The sequence below is a fragment of the Schistocerca nitens genome, chromosome 2 (genome assembly GCF_023898315.1).
Source record: "Schistocerca nitens isolate TAMUIC-IGC-003100 chromosome 2, iqSchNite1.1, whole genome shotgun sequence".
Taxonomy (NCBI): domain Eukaryota; kingdom Metazoa; phylum Arthropoda; class Insecta; order Orthoptera; family Acrididae; genus Schistocerca; species Schistocerca nitens.
Genome location: NC_064615.1, coordinates 1163726209 through 1163734185, shown reverse-complemented (window position 1 = coordinate 1163734185; position 7977 = coordinate 1163726209). Strand labels below are relative to the sequence as shown.

General features: G+C 45.5%; 1 pseudogene; it reads left to right on the top strand.

Annotated features, from left to right (window-relative positions):
* The first annotated feature begins 4773 nt into the window (after positions 1-4773).
* LOC126238646 (5S ribosomal RNA) lies at positions 4774-4891 on the top strand (annotated as a pseudogene).
* The last annotated feature ends 3086 nt before the right edge of the window (positions 4892-7977 follow it).

Genomic DNA, 7977 nt, shown 5'->3' with positions numbered 1-7977 from the left:
AGACGACTGGTCAGGATACTAGAAGCATATTATATTCTCTAGGAATCTCAAAGGTAAATCTTTACACCTGATTCATATACACAAATGGCGCATTTCACCAATATAAATTAAATGTACCGTATGGGAAAACGTAATGGTAACAAACATTTTTAATAATTAATTTATCTGTGGTAAGATCTTATGGGACCAAACTGCTGAGGTCATCGGTTCCTAAGCCTACACTCTACTTCTACATCTACATCCATACTCCGCAAGCCACCTCACGGTGTGTGACGGAGGATTCCTTGAGTACCTCTATCGGTTCTCCCCTCTATTCCAGTCTCGTATTGTTCGTGGAAAGAAGGATTGTCGGTATGCCTCTGTGTGGGCTCTAATCTCTCTGATTTTATCCTCATGGTCTCTTCGCGACATATACGTAAGAGGGAGCAATATACTGCTTGACTCCTCGGTGAAAGTAGGCCTATGATCTCGAAACTTCAACAAAAGCCCGTACCGAGCTACTGAGCGTCTCTCTTGCAGAGTCTTCCACTGGAGTTTATCTATCATCTCCGTAACGCTTTTGCGATTACTAAATGATCCTATAACGAACTGCGCTGCTCTCTGTTGGATCTTCTCTATCTCTCCTATCAACCCCATCTGGTACGGATCCCACACCGGTGAGCACTATTCAAGCAGTGGGCGAACAAGTGTAGGCCTACTGTAACCTACTTCCTTTGTTTTCGGACTGCATTTCCTTAGGATTCTTCCAATGACTCAGTCTGGCATCTGCTTTATCGACAATTAATTTGATATGGTGATTCCATTTTAAATCACTCCTAATGACTACTCCCAGATAATTTATGCAATTAACAGCTTCGAGTTGCTGACCTGCCATATTGTAGCTAAATGATGTATTCGCAGCACATTACACTTGTCTACACTGAGATTCAATTGCCTTTCCCTGCACCATGCGTCAATTAATTGCAGATCCTCCTGCATTTCAGTACAATTTTCCACTGTCACAACCTCTCGATATACTACAGCATCATCCGCAAAAAGCCTCGGTGAGCTTCCGATGTTATCCACAACGTCATTTACATATATTGTGAATAGCAACGGTCCTACGACACTCCCCTGCGGCACACCTGAAATCACTCTTACTTCGGAAGACTTCTCTCCATTGAGAATGACATGCTGTGTTCTTAAGCTAACTTAAACTAACTTACGCTATCGGCAACACGCACACCCATGTCGGAGGAAGGACTCGAACCTCTGAAGGGGGGAGCCGCACGGACCGTGACAGGGCGCCCGAGACCGCGCGGCTACCCCGCGCGGCAACAAATATTTGTAATCCTCCTAGACTGTCCTAACTTTGTATCCCCCTTATTTAGGTAATATAAATTCTGATGAAGACTCCCTTAGTTTAGGAGTCGAAACCATGGTCAATTCGACTATAAAATCCATTGCAACCAGTGGGCTGTCTTAACTACAAAAAATATTTTCACGGTTGCTGCACACAGCTATGTTTAAAGTTGTAAAATGTTCGGTTGTTCCTCTATTTTAAATTAAAAATCATAGACAGACAGCTAAAAAACCAAAATACACGTATTTTAAAAACACTTCAGTATGCCGTTTGGTCTCCTCGCCCGGCAATTTGGAATTCGCTCCGTCGCGCCGCCTTGTGTAGTTCCTCCACATCCCACGCGCGCGCTTTACAGTGCGGTTGCGCTAGCGGCGCCGGCGGTGGTCGCGAAGAGTGGTACACTCTTGGGTCGCCTCTCCTTTCCTGACTGCTCGTGTTTACGAGCGCAGCGCTGTAGAGTCAAAATGTTGTTGCTCGCTGTTTCTGGTTATTGCATTGGCTACAGTCCAGGTACAGGCTTGAGTAATTTGTAGCGCAAACTAAACTAAAATCCGCCCGAACACGCCATGAATGCCCAACAGTACCGACCGGCCGCCGTGTCTTCCTCAACCCACAGGCGTCACTCTATGCGGATATGGAGAGGCATGTGGTCAGCACAACGCTCTCCCGGCCGTAAGTAAGTTTACGATACCGAATTTTTAGCCAAGAGTGATGGTCATTCAGTGGTAGGTCGCTCTCTGTTGTATGTAGCTTCATTGTTTCAGCAATGTGGTTAGCGGTATCTTAAAGTGGTGAACAACGACTCAAAAACGTCTACTTTAAGTTTTAAGAAGGGAATCTCGATATAACACGCCGCCGTCAAGAATTTGTGTGGTGCTGCCGTTGTGGACTACTGTAAGGAGTGGCTACCACAGCAACGATATCCTCCCCTCCCCCACGGCCCCTCCTTCACCTCCTCTCATCCCGTCCTCCGACCCCTCTCCCTGTTTTTGGATTTATTGCTCTATGGAGCGTACAATATTTTTTTTGTATGACTAGGGTTGGGTTGGGTTGTTTGGTGGAAGAGACCAAACAGCGAGGTCATCGGTCTCATTGGATTAGGGAAGGATGGGGAAGGAAGTCGGCCGTGCCCTTTCAAAGGAACCATCCCGGCATTTGCCTGGAGCGATTTAGGGAAATCACGGTAAACCTAAATCAGGATGGCCGGACGCGGGATTGAACCATCGTCCTTACGAATGCGAGTCCAGTGTGGCAACCATTGCGCCACCTCGCTCGCTGTGTATGACTAGGTTTGGATGGATTAATGAAGGGTATGTATAGGGTATAAATAAAAAGATCGTTGTCTGTAGCGGGCGAGCCCATCGTCAGTTGTGGTGCAATGGATTTTATAGTCGAATTGACCATGGTTTCGACTCCTAAACTAAGGGAGTCTTCATCAGAATTTATATTACCTAAATAAGGGGGATACAAAGTTAGTCATTAATAAGAAAAATAATTTTGTTTCTCAGTCTATATTTTCTATAATACGCTTGGCTGAAGAGCGGAAAATTATACCGCTGAGAGTTCCCCCCCCCCCCCCCCCTCCCACGTCCCTCTTGCTCCCCACCCCTCCGCCCATCTTAGGAAAGCGGGATGAAATAAAATAAATTAAAGAAAAAAGAACGCTGCTATAGAGGGCTCGCCAGATGTAGTCGTGGCATGCCGCACCGTCCAGCGGAGGACGCCGAATTCGCATCGCCTCGCTGCCTGCAATTGACTGATCAGCGCGCCCTTTCATGAGCTCCGCCTTAGAATATCGTCAGATTATCATCAAGCTGAGCCAAAACCAACTCTGTCTCGTTGCCTTAGTGCCCCTATCGAACGCCGTGCTCGTAAACACGAGCAGTCAGGCTGAGAACTTTAATACCGTAACTGATATGTGTACCAGATTTGATTAATATCGTTTCAGAGGTTTAGGACGAATTTTTTTTTTTTTTAACCATGGCTTTGTCCGTCTGCATGCATGGAAAAATATTTTTTTTTATACATTTAACGTATTTCACAAGTGCTGCGATAAAAAGTAGTTTTCAGGGGGCGTGATGACAACTGCTTTAATTATGTACCAATTCTAAAACGACAATTAATACCTGAGATATTTCTGTTTTCATGAAAAGTAATAAATTGCTTTGATCATTTTTCACTAGCAATGCAAACTAAGGACATTCTCGTTATTAGCCGCTAAGCGGCCAATCGAAAATTTACTTAACTCAATGCAACGAAAATATTAATGATTGTAGCTTTAATTTAATTTTACTGGCTTCAGAATATTGAATGAGAAAAATAGAGAACTCTCCTGCATTTACATTTACATTTAATAAATGATTTAATAGGAATAATTGTTTTTCCGGCGTAATGGCCGACCTAGGTGTGACGGTACAAAAAGTAGATGTTATCACATGGAAATATTATTTATATTCTGATTACTTTTACAGAACTTACACACAGTAATATCCAGCGTACAATGGCGCCTTTCATCCATACAAAAATCGAAGACAAGAGACTCAGTAACATGATACAATGCCTCTGGTTCTGTTTCACTGACCAACACAGATAAAACAAAAAAGGTTCGATATCATTATTTTTAGTTGTCCTGAAATAATTTCTTTTCCTTGCAAATGTTAATGTTCGTAGCACAAAACACATCGCACTTTAACACTTCTAGCGTCACATGACGAATTATTCATGAGAATAGAAAAACTCCATTTTTTTTAGTAAATATATGTAGCGTTCCGCCACAATCTCAAACGAATCTCGCCGTGCAGTTTCATTATCATATAGTCCAATGTTTACGACGTCAGATATCCTGAACTATGAGCCTGTACATTGATACAATTTTGCAGGTACATCTAGTGGCTACAGCCTGCGAAACGTGTTAATAGGACAGAAGTAATGAATTAAAACGAGATGCATGATGCGGCAGTTTTTGACGCATCTCAACATTTGATGTTTTATCTCCTGAACTATGTGTTGCACAATGACATATTTTTGAAGGTACATTCATGTGTTGCGAATGGAGTCGCTAGTAAGGAAGTAATAAACGTCATGCTTCGTGTGGCAGTTTTAGATGAACAGTAAAAATGTAGTTAACGATAAACTTTTTTCCTTCCATGATTTTGTGGTTCAAAATGGCTCTGAGCACTATGGGACTTAACTTCTGAGGACATCAGTCCCCTAGAACTTAGAACTACTTAAACCTAACTAACCTAAGGACATCACACACATCCATGCCCGAGGCAGGATTCGAACCTGCGACCGTAGCGGTCGCGCCGTTCCAGACTGTAGCGCCTAGAACCGCTAGGCCACGCCATGATTTTGTGGGAGTTATCAACGAGAACATGTTTCGTAAAGATTTGAAATCATGTGTAAAGTTTTCTGCAAGGTACTTTGTCGCTGGCAATGGCCTTACCGCAGTGGATACACCGGTTCCCGTCACATCACCGAAGTTAAGCGCCGTCGGGCGTGGCCAGCACTTGGATGGGTGACCATCCGGGCCGCCATGCGCCGTTGCCATTTTCCGGGGTGCACTCGGCCTCGTGATGCCAACTGAGGAGCTACTCGACCGAATACTAGCGGCTCCGGTGAAAGAAAACCATCGTAACTACCGGGAGAGCGGTGTGCTGACCACACGCCCTCCTATCCACATCCTCAGCTGAGGATGAGACGGCGGTCGGATGGTCCCGATGGGCCACTTGTGGTCTGAAGACGGAGTTCCCTGCCTACTATGTGTACTGGCGTACTCTGGCAACAGCACTCCATGCGGCATAGAGCTGTGGTGTCACTGCCAGACACCACACTTGCTAGGTGGTAGCCTTTAAATCGGCTGCGGTCCATTAGTATACGTCGGACCCGCGTGTCGCCACTGTCAGTGATTGCAGACCGAGCGCCACCACACGGCAGGTCTAGAGAGACTTACTAGCACTCGCCCCAGTTGTACAGCCGACGTTCATAGCAAGGGTTCACTGACAAATACGCTCTCATTTGCCGAGACGATAGTTAGCATAGCCTTCAGCTACGTCATTTGCTACGACCTAGCAAGGCGCCATTACCAGTTATATTGAGCTTATTATAAAACCTGTACCGTCAAGAGCGATGTACACCAATTATGGATTAAAGTTAAGTATTACATCATCTACGTACTTTATTTGCAATTCTCAAGACATTGTACTGTTCCAGACCTCACGCCAGTCTGCGTGTAATTAAACGCGTGCATTTCGGCCTCCTCTAGCAACATGGTGTTGGCACTTCTGCCAACACTTCAAGAGCAGTATTGACAGAGGCCAACAACAAGACTCGCTGTAAACGTGCCGCCAACGCGCTCTCAGCCGCTAGTATGTACGATCGCCGGAGGACCAGTTCAGCCAGTTAGTTCGAGTTTGTACGCCGTGAGGTTTCCAGCATGTCACCGAGGCGGAGCCACAGACTTAGCCTCTAGCACAGGGACAGGCGGCACATAGTGGACTTCTAACTCAACGGCATTGAGGCTATGTGGACTATACAGAAGAGAGCTTGTACCACAGCACATGAAAACCTCAAATATTTTTTAAAATATTATTTATTGTGCAAAAGTGATACAAAGCTGTATCACTTTTCAACATAATCTCCCCCACGCTCAATGCCAGTCCTCCAGTGCTTAAAAAGTGCATAAATTCCTTTAGAAAAAGGTTCTTTTGGTAGTCCGTGCAACCACTCATGCACTGCGTGGCGTACCTCTTCATCCGAACGGAACTTCTTTCCTCCCATTGCGTCTGTGAGTGGTCCAAACATATGGAAATCACTTGGGGCAAGGTCTGGTGAGTATGGTGGATGAGGAAGACTCAAAATGCAGGTCTGTGATTGTTGCAACTGTTGTACGGGCAGTGTGGGGCCTTGCATTGTCTTGTTGCAAAAGGACACCTGCTGACAGCAATCCACGTCGCTTTGATTTGATTGGAGGCCGCGGATGACTTTTTAGGAGATCTGTGTATGATGCACTGGTGACAGTGGTCCCTCTAGGCATGTAATGCTCCAAAATGACCCCTTTTTCACCTCAAAACAGAGTCAGCATAATTTTCCGTGCTGATGGTTCTGTTCGAAAATTCTTTGGTTTTGGTGATGAGGAATGGCGCCATTCCTTGCTCGCTCTCTTCGTTTCCGGTTGGTGGAAATGAACCCAGGTTTTGTCCACAGTAACGATTCTTGCAAGGAAGCCATCACCTTCTCGCTCAAAGCGCCGAAGAAGTTCTTCACAAACATCAACACGTCGTTCTCTCATTTCAGGAGTCAGCTGCCGTGGCACCCATCATGCAGACACTTTGTGAAACTGCACTTCATGCACAGTGTGGTGTGCTGACCCATGACTAATCTGTAAACATGCTGCAATGTCATTCAGTGTCACTCGCCGGTTTTCCTTCACTATGGCTCCAACTGCTGCAATGTTCTGTGGACTCACAACTCGTTGTGCCTGATGTGGACGAGAAGCATCTTCCACTGAAGTCACACCATTTGCGAACTTCCTACTCCATTCTTAGACTTACTGCTGTGACACACGTGCATCACCGTACTGAACCTTCATTCGTCGATAAATTTCAATAGGTTTCACACCTTCACTACGCAAAAACCGAATAACAGAACGCTGTTTTTCTCTGGTGGAAGTCGCAATGGAGTGGCCATCTTTATACTGATACTGCGACGGTATGTGTGCATCTGCACTATGCTGCCACCTACAGGCCATTCTGCACGCTGTTTGTAGCACACTTACCAACTTACAGGACAAAGGCGCGAAATTTCGATTTTTTATTACAAATTTATGGTTTTCATTTGACTCACTCTCGCAGCTCTTTTTTTACGAATAAAGAACCCAGTTATTAATTGTGTGCAGTTTGTGTTATGGAACGAGGATACCGGTCACCATCCAACAACATCCTCTCCTAGCTTCCTAAGGTACAGCTCTACAGAGACAACGGGACTACATAAAGGCGGCTATGAATACAACAGTGGCGACGAGAAAACTTCAGTGAAGCATACTTTGCTTGTTTCTCTTGTGTTCCAGACTGCAGGGCTTTCTAATTGCAAATTTGTTGCTGTGTTCGTGCAGGTATTCCAGCAGGGGAGCCGCAGAACTAATCAAATTTCTCGTTTCAGAAGCTTTACTTGCTTGTTTTGCTATAACGTATTTGTGTAAACCATGGCTACCCTGACCCCCCCCCCCCCCCCCCCCAGCGCCCAAGCCTCGACGGCCAATGTAATGGATAATGGATCCAACATAAGCTTTTTCAATTTCAGAACCAACAAATTGCTGCCGTGCTGACTTCTGGCTGCACAAGCAACGGCGGTCGCGCAACAGACAGATCAACACGCCCAAGTGCTGCAGCCTGACATACCTACGTTCCGGCAATTTAACGACATGGAAGGGGATGGCACGAATACCTGACACAGTTGCAAGCACATTGTCAAGTTCATCGCGTTAAAGCTACTGTCAAGCTACAGTACTTTCTTTCGACTACGGAGTCCCCAGTGTTGGTAAATACAAAAACTATTCTTAACTGCGTCTCCAGAGGAACTCAGTTATGGCGAAGTAATTGGCTGCTCCCGGTAGCTGAGTGGTCAGCGCGAGAGAA